Genomic DNA, 10,124 nt, shown 5'->3' with positions numbered 1-10,124 from the left:
AATTGTTGTTTTATCACTTTCCCAGATCGCATTTGAATTAATATTGGTAATACAGTATTAGGATTTAAATGAATAACTAAAAACCCATATTGGTTTTAAAAATAGCAGCAGCTTGCATTAGGCCTTGTTCAGACTGTCAGCCCAAATCCAATTTTTGGATTATCCAGATTGGAAGCAGTTTGAAATCAGAAAAAAAAACAGAAAAAAAAACACCCAATTGAATTTTTTGCGAATTCGTTTTGAAGCACATCCAAATCAGATTCCTAAAGATGTGCTCGGATTTCAAATTGTCCGGCACATCACTCGCAACCTGACGCAGAAGTTCAAGACCACTCAGTCACACTGTATGGGCATGGATCCACGGTTCAAAGAAACGAGCAGGGAGACGATGAAAGAGATGGAAATGGCAACAGAGGTGTTCAGCACCCCGACCGGACAACTAAATGACCTGAAAGTTGTGATGTGATATATCCATTCTTAACCGTCTGTTGTTATAAATCACCAGCATTTGACATCACAACATTTGCCACACCTTTGGCATCGTTACCATAGCAACCAGTGCAGGTTTATCAACAGTGTGTATGATTTGGTCTGTCAGTCTAAACACAGCCGAACCCGATCCGATCACTTTCATACAACGTTGTGGACCATCAGTCCTAAAGCCCAGGTTTATGAAACTGCAGTCTGAACAAGGCCTTAGGGTCGCCAGCTTAAACTCCATCTACTCAATGATTATATAAGAAAAAACCCTCAAGCTTATGAGTTATGCATTTATTGTTATGTAACTTACAATTACTTCATGCTGTATACCAAAACCTTAAAAACCATTTTAGTTAGTTAATAAGCTGCTGCATATTAAGTGCACATGTACTGACAGTTTCTGCTTCTCATTCAAATTTTATTACTGTTCCCTAAAGGCATTTAGAGTTTTCCTCATCAGAGCCCTACTGAGCTCACTGGAAGCTTTTTTTATTATCTAAACTAGACTTTGTGATTGGTAATGTTCATTTCATGCCTTTCCTTTTTCAGTTATTTGCTTCATTTAACTGAAGCAAAAGATGAAATTGTTTAAAAAAATAAGTACACAAAAAACAGTAATGGTCATTGTTATTTGACATTTCCATGGGTTTATAGGGGACATTGGATGCAATTAGGTTTTGTTTATGTAGTTTGTGTGTGTGTGTGTGTGTGTGTGTGTGTGTGTGTGTGTGTGTGTGTGTTCTGGTTATATTGTCACCATGTACCCAGAGCTGTGAGTCATCTATTTGGTCGCTCCTGGATCTCTGCAGTGATTGGTGTTGCTGGCATATTTACTAACCTTACAGCGTTCTCTGTGCCAAAGTATGAAACTATTAGATTTAGTTTGTGGTGGTTTCTCTTCGTTGGCTTTGTTTACCTTATTTGTTCAGAACAAAATCTGCAAGACAGTGAACCAACAAACGATCAAACAAACAAGCCTACACATTTATTACATTCAAAGTCACCTAATTCTGTAGTCTGTAATGCTTATGTACATATTGAAAAAAAAAGAAAAAAAATATATCTATATTGTTCTTTGAATACAATGGCAGAATTGTCGTGCAGAGTTCAATGAGAGGCGAGATTCTAAAGAAAATACACGATGGCCACCAGGGTCTAGTTAAGTGTGAAGAACGAGCCGAATCCTCTGTGCGGTGGCCAGGACTTTCAGCAGAGATTAAGTGTATCGTCTTGCCAAGTGTGCCGGGAACTGAAAACAACTCAACAAAAGGAACCTCTTATCTCGATACCTCCACCAGACCTCAGTCCATCCCTAAAACAGAATTGCATCAGCCTTGTGTCACTCAGACAAGCATGACAATCAGCTAGTAGTATCAGATATCTGCTTAACGTTCACAGAAATACTTCACCTTGGTTTAACCACATTGGCTCGAGTCATACAGAGACCTAAAACTGTCTTTGCTCGGTTTGGGATTTCTGATAAAGTAGTACGTGATAACAGACCTCAATTCTCCAGCCATGAGAGCTGAAAACTAGCGAAACAGCTGGATTTTATACACATCCCATCTAGTCCCCAACGTCCCCAAGGAAATGGACGTGCTGAGAGAGCAATAGAAACGGGAAGATTTCCTCTTAGCTTTAATGAGAGATTTACTTCATGCTCCTCTGCTGGTGCTAGTTCAATAGAACTCCTAAAATGGGGGAAATCAGGACATCACCACCCACTCTAGAGGAAAATTACCTTCCCAAATGACCCAGGTCATGAGCAGGAAAAGAAAGAGGCAGTATGATTATAAGCCTAATGATACGCAAACCAAAGAAACCCCACAGAAACTGTCCCGGACAAGGTCAGGCTGTGTTAGCAAACCAGCCAGGCGGCTCGAACTCAGAAACATTTCTGTTGACCAAACACCTAACGCCCTGCCTGAATGTATGTAGAGATTCCAATGACTTTAAAAGTAAATTTGACAGCTGGATGTGTTCCCATCCTGATTCAGAGTCGTGTGTGATTGCACTTTGGATACAGTGTTGTGTTAACTAAACTTTAATGCTGAACTCTGCGTTTTCCTAATATACATGTTCCTCATACAGTATATACTGGGTCGCTAATTCACGTAATCTACGTCACTACAAAAGCGCCGAGATGTCATATATTGACATATATGAGTACATAGAGTTTAATGTAATTTTGAGCAATGCGGATGTGGTAGTATCCTAGGCATGCTGTATATTGAGGCGCGACATGTGAGCTGATGTAACCGGAAAAAAAAAAGCCAATAAACTTCTGTTCGTTGCGTTCGAGCCTCCGTGATTATTTTACAGTAACCATAAAATCCATGTATAAAAGTTTCATGAGAGCAGATGTTATAGGGTTATTGATCTGCCTTTAGTGGTGCTGGGAAGACAAGTCGATTGAATGTACACTAGACCGTGGAAAGTGGGGTGGCGGGTCCTTAAGTAAGCTTCATCTATCCTAACTTGGAATTGTAAGTGCTGAACTTTTAATGAAGTAATTTTTTTAGCCTGGCACTTGTAAGTTATAAAAGTGAAGAGAAAAAAAAGCATGGATGCCCACATGAAAGTGTGGGCTTCGTTAGCACTAGCCAGCCATTTATTATTAGGTTTCATGAGGTTTATTGAAATTTTACAGAGAATTGCATGGCCAATTGTTTAGATTTAGACCTACCAAAGTAACCTAATGTTGGGTTGTTTGAAATAACTACTGCTATAAACCCATGAGGAGTCGCCATGCTTCTTTGACATCATATGGCGTACCATTTTCATGGCTGACAGAGAAGCAGCAACCACAAGTAACAGCAGAAGTGGGGACTTATGCATCTATGTATACAAAGCATGGTTATTTATCTCATAGGTATACATGCACTACTGTTGGCAGTCGATGTCCCCGTGGATGCCAAAGATAATGGTTCTATCAACCATCATCAGACAGAACATCCTGATGTGGCCTTTATCCTCACTGGAGGTTTTAATCACTACAACTTGAGATCTACTCTACCAAAGTTTACAGATTCCTCACAGAGGGACACAAAACCCTGGGCCATGTATTTTCTGAAGTTCCAACCCTTTTCTACATTCTCATTGTTTTTGTTGCCCCAGTTCCTTTAAATCAACTTCGATCTTCCCCGCTTGCAGCTGACACCACAGGGGTTGGCCTGATCAAAAAGCCTATAGGGAGGCCTGGTGTGAGGACAATAACTTATGCTCACACTCATGCTCCCATTTTTATGACCGTACCATTGGGAGCATCTTCAACAATTGCATCTTAGTACAGTACAGCAACCGCAGCATATTGGACCACAAAGCTTATCAGCGGGAGATGAAAACTGCCCCAATGGATCTTCAGCATTTAGCTGCCCACCACTGAGGACATTTATAGTAGACTCTGCCTGCAAAGGGCGAGAGGGATTCTCAGAGACGCCTCTCACCTTAATAATGGACTATTTACCCTCCTCCCATCAGGCAGGAGCTATAGGTGGCTCAGCAGCCGCACAAATAGACTGAGAAATAGCTTTTTTTCCTGTGGCTCTTTTCATATTGAAGAGCTGATCAGGGTTCATACTGCACCGCTTTATCTATTATACATCTTTGCACTGGCCATAACTTTAAAAACTGCCTTTGTGCACTACTTTGTATTTCATATTGTGTTCTTTGTGTGTGTGTGTGTGTGTGTGTGTGTGTGTGTGTGTGTGTGTGTGTGTGTGCACGCGTTTTCTTCTGCTATTTTTTCTACTCAGAGGTTGGCACTTAACCTCCAGAACACCTAGCTTCCTGAAGTGATCCTACTTTAAAACTCTCTGTTAAAGATTCCAAATAAAACCCTTCAACTGTTTACACACAAACAAAATGCACCCTTTAGAATAACCATTTAGGGTAACCTTTTTTACTAATATTTTAGCACAGAGCTTTTTCAAAAAGGGCTCTGTCCCCTTTGAAGTGTTTTACCTAAATCCTTTAAAAGTTACCCCTGTGAGACATGTGAGACACCCCTGTGAGAAGAACCTTTAAATCAGATGTTCTCAGCCCTGGTCTTGGGAGACCCTCTGTCCAGCACATGTTTGTCTCGATCACAATTCAGAAAAGGCTGTTAATTAGCTGAATATGTAAATCAAGAAATCAATCAAATGTGCAGAGGGTTCATCAGGACGAGGGATCACTGCTTTAAATGAGACATGAGAACACTGTACTAATACAATGCAGGGCCCACTTCACTCTCCAAACCTCCTTAATTTTTCATGGCATGGATTTCCCGGATGATGGAAACATTCAGTGGAGAATCTGGTCCATGTCAGTGTGATTGCATCATGAAATACCTGCAGATTTTGAGGTGCTGTTCTACCACGTCCCAAGGGAGTTCTGCTGGATTCAGACCTGGTGACTGTGAAGGCCAGTGAAGAACTCATTGTCATGTTCATGAAACCAGTTCGTGATGTGCTGCATTATCGGAGCCATGGAGGTAGCACATGCTCAACAGCAGTTCTCTAACAGGTTGTCGTGTTCAAGCGATAATTGATTGGTATTAATGGGTACAAAGTGTGCGAAGTAAACATTTCGCACACCATTACACAATCATGCCATGGTCAGAATCACTGTGCTTTGATTTTCCTTTCTCTTCCTGGTTGATGTGAACACCACCTGAAGCTTGATTTTCCAAGTGCATTGGAACACCAGCTTTGGGATTCGGCTCTGGGTCTTTGTTTCGGTCGGACATGTTGTGACTCAGAATTTGAAATACGTACACGCACAATCTGATTGTTCTCCCAACACTGCTGACGCTGCAGATCATGAAGCCTGTAGCTGCTGAAGCAGGCCTTCCGGACACATCCGTGACATTCTTTCTACATCATCTCAATATCCTATGTTTTTTTCCCCTTTGTGAGTGTTTGATACTAGTTTCCATCCTTCACCTTTTGACAACTGTCTCCAAACTGCGCCTGAGCTCTGAGCAGGCGCTCCTTACTGCATTGCTCATTCATGTATTTTCTGACAATTGCACACTAGGGACTGCTCCACAGCCGTGAGCTCGGGACCAGGGCTGTGTTTTGTTCCAGCTCTCCTTCTCACCTGCCTTTCTCTCTTCTTCTACTGATTTCTTGGCTTTTTTTTTTTTTTTTTGCTTCTTGTGTCACCTGCAGTTTGCTAAAATGGATCTGACAGCCCAGAGGGACTTCACAGCTCGGCTGAAAAGACCGATTTTTGGCCGAGTGTCTGTTCCCTTAAAATCTTCCTTCCGTTTCACCGTAACCCATCTATCTTATGGTACACAGGGGCTCAGCATTGATATGCACGAAAATAAATCAATAAAATGAGGTCTTATTTACTTCAGCATTTTACAGAACATCTTACGATGACTCAGTAACAGGACAGTGATGATGTATTTATATAAAATTGAATGCGGTAGTGGAGTCATGATAACTATTTTACTGATGGAGTCCGACAGGAAAGTCACCCATATCTATCATTTCACCTGGAGCTTTCCTGACTGAGTCTGATCTTGTTTCACTTCATTGTAGGCTAAATAAATCCACTCCATGGGCCAGACACTATATTACTCAGGGCTGAGGGACTGAGTGAGTGAGTGAATGACAGATTAAGGTAGAATGAGCAAATGAGTAGGAGTGATTGAGTAAGTGAGTGAGTGAGTAAGTGAGCATGTGATTGAGTGAGTAAGTGAGTAAGTGAGTGAGTGAGTAAGTGAGCATGTGATTGAATGAGTGAGTAAGTGAGCGATGATTGAATGAGTGAGTGAGTGAGTGACTAAGTAAATGAGTGAGCGCGTGATTGAATGAGTGAGTGAGAGAAAGTGAGTGTGTGAGTGACTGAGTAAGTAAAATAGAGTGAGTGAGTGAGTGAGTGAGTGAGTGAGCGAATTAGTGAGTGAGTGAGTGAGTGACTAAGTAAATGAGTGAGCAAGTGAGCGAGTGATTGAATGAGTGAGAGAAAGTGAGTGAGTGAGTGAGTGACAAAGTAAGGTAGAATGAGTGAGTGACTGAGTGACTGAGTGAGTAAGAGAGATTGAGTGAGTGAGAGAGAGAGTGAGTGAGTGAGTGAGTGAGTGAGTGAGTGAGTGAGTGAGTGGGAGAGTGACTGAGTGAGTAAGAGAGATTGAGTGAGTGAGAGAGAGAGAGAGAGAGTGAGTGAGTGAGTGAGTGAGTGGGAGAGTGACTGAGTGAGTAAGAGAGATTGAGTGAGTGAGAGAGAGAGTGAGTGAGTGAGTGGGAGAGTGACTGAGTGAGTAAGAGAGATTGAGTGAGTGAGAGAGAGAGTGAGTGAGTGAGTGGGAGAGTGACTGAGTGAGTAAGAGAGATTGAGTGAGTGAGAGAGAGAGTGAGTGAGTGAGTGAGTGAGTGGGAGAGTGACTGAGTGAGTAAGAGAGATTGAGTGAGTGAGTGAGTGGGAGAGTGACTGAGTGAGTAAGAGAGATTGAGTGAGTGAGAGAGAGAGTGAGTGAGTGAGTGAGTGGGAGAGTGACTGAGTGAGTAAGAGAGATTGAGTGAGTGAGAGAGAGAGTGAGTGAGTGAGTGAGTGAGTGAGTGGGAGAGTGACTGAGTGAGTAAGAGAGATTGAGTGAGTGAGAGAGAGTGAGTGAGTGAGTGGGAGTGAGTGAGTGAGTGAGTGAGTGAGTGACTAAGTGAGTGAGTAAAAGAAATAGTGAGAAAGTGAAAGATGGAGTAAGAGAGCATGTTCGAGTGAGTAAAGGATTTAATCAATCAAGTGAATGATTGAACAAGAGTGAGTGAGTGAGAGAATAGTGAGTGAGTGAGAGTGATTGAGTAATAGAGGGAGAAAGTGAAGGAGTGAGCAAGAGACAGTGAGTGTGTGAGAGAGAAATCATGAGTGAGTGAATGTGTGTGTGTGTGTGTGTGTGTGTGTGTGTGTGTGTGTGTGTGTGAGAGAGAGAGAGAGAGAGAGCAGTTGCCCAAGAAACCAACTGCACATGCTATTGCATTCCATTCATATTTCAGCAGGCAGTGAAGAAATCAGGTGAATAAATGTATAAAAAGAGTCAACGACCAAGTGAGGAGTGTGAGGAAAACATTTTAGCACACACCATGCGCACCATGATCTCCCATCATCTCTCTCTCTCTCTCTCTCTCTCTCACACACACACACACACACACACACACACACACACTATTCCTTTGAAGTGCAAATTTAAATGTATCTATATATTTTTTTATTTATTATAAAAAAATCTTTGCTGACTCTCTTCTGCTAGAATGCATTTTTTTTCTACATGCCCTTCTATCTCTCCAGCAACGCTTCTTTGCTCTTACACTCTCTGTCTGAATCCAGTTCTCTTCGTCTCATTAACCTTCTGTCATTGTCAGTTTTATCCTGGTCTTTGTATAGAAGTGAATCCATCACCAGTACACCGTGTGTGTATTTACACTGCATGGTATAATATACAGTAGGTGTTTATGGGGTTAGAAAGATGACATAATTGCAAAACATATTTTAGCCTTATACAGGATTTAGTCATTATACTCTGCAGATCCAGCACAGCTGAGTCGGTGACCTGCATGTGTTTGTGTACCCCATTTAGCTCTAGAAGACTTCCACACACAGAGTGATGCTCTACTGCTCTCTAAAGGTGATTTTTGGTAGTGCATGTATTAGCAGCTCCATCAACAGCCTTATGGTGAAAAAATGTCACTGAATACTAACATTGGTCTAACATTAATTTGATTTCTGTTAATAATATGCTGATTAAATGTTCCTAAGACTTATATGATTTATGGGGTTAATGTATAGCATTATGTATCAAGTTTCATCAATTCAATGAAACAATTCACTATTTTTATCCTTCAGCTCTAACAGTGTCTAAAATAAGTGGAACAATTAAAACCATTAGATCTTGAAGGTGTCGAAATGGTTCACGGTTCAAGGACCAAGATTTTTATTTGTCCATGCCCCAGAGGACAGAGGACTCAGAATACCGTTTCTCTTCTCTCTCCCTCTCTCCCTGTCAATGCACTATAGAAAGTTTGTTGTTGGCATTGTGGGCTCGCACCTCCAGGGTCGAGGGTTCGAGTCCCAGCTTTGAGTCTGTACTCTGGGACCGATACTCTGAACCCTGTGCCGGTACTCTGGTTCGCTCTGCTCAGAAAAACGGGCTTGGTTCGGGAAATCAGTGTTGATTCACTAGAGGCTTACTGTATAGTCAGACAAAAGACACTTCAGCTGGTATTGAACAATGACTTTCACCCACTCTGTGTTTTCTTAACAAAACAAATGAGCACATTCAGTAATAGACTGAGAGCGTTATGGGAGGTCGTTTATACCTGCAGCCCTTAGGCTCTTTAATGAGTCCCTGCAGGGCCGCGAGCTATTGGGTATTGTCTTCTTGTTTATTACTGTTGCTGATGAGGCGTGAAAAGTCACTGTATATACAGGTACGCTGCTGGGGAATCTTACATACAGGATGCACAATATTGCACAAAATGTCTCCACAGGATACACCACCTACTTCCATGCATACTGGTTAAATTCTGTACATGTTTATGAATATAATACTTATAGGTTATTAGTTAATGCTGCAGAACTGCAATTTTGTTTAGGTTAATAAAGACCTAGATTAGATTAGATTAGATTAGATTAGATTAGATTATTCATTTATTCTGTACATGGGAGTTGTTGGAATGTGGGAGGAAACCAGAGTACCAGGAGGCTCCAGGCCTCATACAGGTCTCCTGTACAGGATAAGCGTTATAGAGACTGAGTGAATAAGTGGGATCTTAAAGGTCATTTTATTCAATTTTAATTTGTTTTAATTTTTTGAAAATGCAAAGAGTTGTAGTAAAAAAAAAGGGGAAGTGATCAAAAAAAAGAGTCCATTATAAACGTATAGAATGAATGCAGTATTTCACCAGCCATTCGCCAATAATTTACTGTTTTGCACTCATTTATTTTCTGCATTTTCCTCCCCAGACTTATATAGATAGATATATCTACTGTAAGCTCATACCTTGTGTCTGACTTAGACATTTACACAGTTACTTCAATGTTCTTGTAAATGTACATAATTTGGCACAGCATAATGTTAATTCTGTTTTCTTCTGTATTTTCCAAAGCAAATCTTCATGAAAAAAACATATCCCTGCTGTGTAGGCAGGGCAGAAAACCATAAACGGACAGAGAGCACACAAACACAGATGGAGGGTTCAAAAACACATGGTGGATTGTGTGATGCTGATTCACATTTGCTCTCCTACTGATTTCATTTTGTTGGCAAAACCTTGCGATGTTCATTCGCTGTCAAAACAGCCTGACAGAAACAACCTTTCATCTCTATTATCAAGAAGAATTTACTATTCAGTAAAGCTAAAAATGCATGCAATATGATGCATTATGCAGTCAGTGTAACATGGCCCCTGGCGTTCACTTTCTTTAGGTTAAGGATAAGTAGCAGACATGCAGTATTCCTTAAAGAATCTGGTTGATATTTCGATCCCTAACCTGTAATTAAGGAAACTACAGCAGTTATTTATCATCAACCCTGTTTTTGGAGATGTGCCTATATAAAGCATTCGGATCCAGCACTAATCCATCACACCTGCTCCAGATAATCAGTGTATGTGATTAGCCGAATCAGATTACTGGACTGAATTCAGGAGGAAGGCACA

Source organism: Clarias gariepinus, chromosome 14 (genome assembly GCF_024256425.1).
Source record: "Clarias gariepinus isolate MV-2021 ecotype Netherlands chromosome 14, CGAR_prim_01v2, whole genome shotgun sequence".
NCBI classification, from domain to species: Eukaryota; Metazoa; Chordata; class Actinopteri; order Siluriformes; family Clariidae; genus Clarias; species Clarias gariepinus.
This window is presented reverse-complemented; position numbering follows the sequence as displayed.